This window comes from Zea mays, chromosome 3, assembly GCF_902167145.1.
Source record: "Zea mays cultivar B73 chromosome 3, Zm-B73-REFERENCE-NAM-5.0, whole genome shotgun sequence".
NCBI lineage: Eukaryota > Viridiplantae > Streptophyta > Magnoliopsida > Poales > Poaceae > Zea > Zea mays.
In genome coordinates this window covers 173,971,141-173,975,240 of record NC_050098.1, presented here as the reverse complement: position 1 = coordinate 173,975,240, position 4,100 = coordinate 173,971,141, and positions in this window count along the sequence as shown.

Here is a 4,100-nt window from a genome sequence, read left to right as displayed (position 1 = left end):
GATTTCATCCCTTGGCCTTGTTCCAATGCTTGTGTTGCGGCATGTTCCCCTCCTTCTATGGTGTGGGCCAAGATGGCTCTATGAGGTCATGAGCTCGCTTATCGGTGGTGATGTAGTCATCAGCCCTCTAGAAGAGTTGTTCAGCCATAATTGGAGCCTCTTGCAGGATAACACGCATGAAGATATCGTCGTGAGACTCCCAGTAGAAGTCCTCAATCACCAATGCACCAGCGATGTTGGGGGTTCCTTCTAGTTTGGAAACACTTGAGGAACGAGCGGAAAGACTCATCATTCTTGCGCCTGACAGACTTGAGGTCCCATGGCTATGCAGGCTTGTCGGAGAGTAATTGAAAGTTGGAGAGGAACTTATCACAGAAATCGGCCCAGTGGTCGATGTTGTGGCAAGGAGATGGCGGAGCCACTAGAGTGTGCCTACCCCAACACGATAGGTAGGTACGTCATCATGACATCCTCTGTGGCCCCTGTGGCTTGAGCTATTGTTGAGAAGATAGTCAGCCAGCTGTCGGGGTCAAACTTAGCCTAATACTTGTCGACGTTGGAGACCTTGAAATTGGGTGGCCACTGTATCACATAAACTGGGGGGTGAAGGCTGACAACCCGAACACACCCTAAACTCTTGGCCGGGCATCATGGTCCCACGGCGGCGATGGTTGTCGTGGGTCTTGTAGCCGTTCGCGTGCCAATTGACGTGCCGACGAGTGGGTCGCCGGATCAGTGGTGGATTCACCTCGACCTCCGGCCCGTCATCATGATTACAGGTGGTCCTAGTCATAGTCCTCCTAGCGTCTCATTATCAGGCACATGAGGAGTCGCTCTGCGCGTCGCGACAATTGTTGAGGTGGTGGCGCAGAACTCCCTCTTAGTGAGCCAGTGGAAGAATGTGTTTCGCTGCCCGAGTGAGGATTTGCCTATATCTCTCTACTTCGGGCGTCGGCAGTAGCTCGTTCGCAAGCTGGGGCAGGGCACCCCTAAGGCCATGTTCGGTTCTACCCCAATCCATATGGATTGAGGGGGATTGAGGAGGATTCAATCCCTAGTAAGTCAAAATCCTCTCCAATCCGTATCAATCCTCTCCAATCCATATGGATTGAAAATAACCGAACAAGCCCTTGGTGTTTGCATAGCCCGATTGAAATCAAGCTACAGGTTACAGGGATTGTGCGTCGGGTTATGAGGAGGTCAATCATTGCGCCCAGCCGGCTCACGCCACGCTCTTGAGTAGCCTGGCGATGGTGCCCATGGGTGTTTCTTTTTAGACGGAACTCTTGCTCCTTATGTTTAGACGAGATGTCGATGGATCAAACCAAATGACATCAGAGTCGATATATTAAGATTGTCCTTAATTTGATTTGATTCGAAACCCGATAATTTTATCTGTAGTCTGAACGCCTGATTCTATGGCCATAGATAATTTACGTGGAGAATCGAATCTCAATTATAAATCATTGGACGTGACTTCTCGGTTGACGAGTGGAGACTGAATTATTTTGCACCAAAAACTTTAGTCGTTGAGTTCTATTTAATTTGTTTGGGATGAAATCAGAGGACTGAACTAAATTTTCAAATTCATATTTGCGCGATTGATGAATTTTAAATAATCACCAAACTCACAAATCTCTAGAACAAATATATTCTGACTTCGCGAAGCAGTTAGAACAGGCCGGATAGACAGAGACGAAAAAGATATCAAAATTTTGATAGGTGAATATTAGAATCTAGAGACCGTTATTGTTGTCGATATTCCGTGCTTGAGTCTATAAGCACAAATTAACAGGAGGTAAACATCAGGAGTGTTACATCGAGCGCCTTCTGTCATGGTCGGGCGCACGTATGTGAGGCGACATCGTGCCCGTGACGTGCGCCGCGCCCTAGAGCAAGCAGCGGCCAGGCAGGACAGCTAAGGGATAGGATAGGATAGCCTGCTGTTATCCAGTTCCTTAGATTGTGGAGTGCTGTTATTCAGTTCCTTAGATTAGGGAGTTCCTTAGATTATGGAGTTTGTTGCTCCTTTCGGTTGGGCCTCTGGCCATATAAAACTGTAACCGCAAAGGAGATAAGGAATCAAGTATTATTAGCCTATCTCCTCTCTCTTCCTCTCTAGATCGGCAACCAGGGGGTATAACCCGGTTGACAAAAGTCGGCGACGGCGTGGGGGAATAACCCTGCCGGCGACGACGGATCGCGACTACGAACTACGTAGCCGGGGTCCCGCTGCCTTGGGTACCACTGCCCTTGACACCTTCATACCAAAGATCTCTACTCTTGGCTGCCACCTGGTCTTCATGAGGATTTGGCCATTCCTAGCTTCGTCTGGAATAGCAGTGCCCCTCCTCGGATCAAATTCTTTCTCTAGCTGGCCTCGAGGGACAAGCTCCAGACTCGAGCTAATCTGTTGAGGAAAGGCATCGTCTCTGATGACACATGTGAGATATGTTCTTCCAGCCGAGAAACGACGTCGCACATCCTCCTGCATTGCCCCTATGCCCAAGAATTCTGGCACACTGTGGGTATCCAGGTTAGTGAGGACCTCAGCTGCTTCAGCCTGCACCATCTTCCTCTACCCCTCGATCTTCTCCAAGCTGACTTCCCCACCTTCGCGGTGCTCTGCTGCTGGCACCTATGGAAGATGCGCATAAACTATGTTTTCAGACAAGAGTCTCCGCCTTGTTGTAACTCTTCGTGTGTGTATCGCAGATGCCCGCTTATGGGCTTGTAGACTAAAACATTCAGGATCCACCTAAGCTCTTGCTTGGCATGGATGCCTCTCCCTTTCACGCTTGTGATGCCTTTGCTTTTTTAGGGCTGTCGTTCCTAGGCTGCCAAAGGCCCAATATATTTGTTAGGTTTTTGCCACCCCCCCCCCCCCCCCCCCAAAAAAAAAGAAAATTTAAAAACCTTTGATGTCAGTGTACAACTTTCTCATCTTTTTGAGCTTAGCAAGATGTTGCATATATTTTATGCTCAATTTCATCCGCTGCAGGTGAGCCCAGGAGCAGAAAGTAGGATGCCGCAACATGCAGTAGCTCTGAACACTCGAGACAAACACTATCTTGCTTGGAGAGATTGAGAATCGGCATGTTATTGTGACTCCCGATGTTGATTCTTTGTTGAACGACTTGTAGAGACCAACTGTAGCAGCTTTGTCACAGATTGTGTGTAGACTTGTAGAAATTATATCAGCCCTGTCAAATGATATATAGGATTTTAGTTGTGCAGTGTTGTGCACGTTTTATTGTGATTGTAGTGTTATGCTAGTTTTAGAATTGCAGCTCGCAGTTGATGACTTTTAGAAGGATTGATATTTGACCTCAATGGTATTGGAAGAAAAATATAAAAATCACATCGTCAATCATTCCTTGGGAAGGTCACAAGGAAAATCTTGCCTTGAACCTCTTTCTTCAGGAAATACTCGAACGCAGTGATTGACATCCTCTCATTGTAGCTGCATTCAGGCTTTTTCACATGGCTTCAAGCTTTTCACAGCATCTATTAAGTCATGGCATCTTCAGCGTCCGACTCCTTCCCATCATCAACATATTTTACACTACACCTGCCGACAAAATACTGGAACTCGTACCTGAAGAAGAGGGTGATGCAGGGCAAGGGAGTGTCGCCCAACTCCAGCCCCAAGAGTACCACCCGAACTCACCACCATGAACACCACCGAGCTGTCGTCCACGTCCATGTCCATGCACCAGCACCACCACGTCAAGAACAGCGGCAGCAACGCGACGTCGCACAATCAGGACGCCATCATCAGCGGCAGCCATGCAGCGCCGTCGGCCCCGGCGATCAAGCTGCGACGTTTTCTGTTTCTTCTTTATTCAAGGCAGATAACTACCCGCATGTTCGCTCGGCCAGGATCTCTAACAGAAAGAAGCTATTCTCCAGGGCGCATGCAGATATATCAAACAAGTGAACTGTCCGAGGCTTATGCTTATGTGCATAACAGACATCTACGGGATTGTAGTCCCCAAACGCCTAAATTCTCGGCGTGACTCTGGTCGGAGTCGAACTTATCGGACCTTGCCTCACGCTACATATAAATCCCCCGCGGCCCCGCTTCTTCACATAGTTCC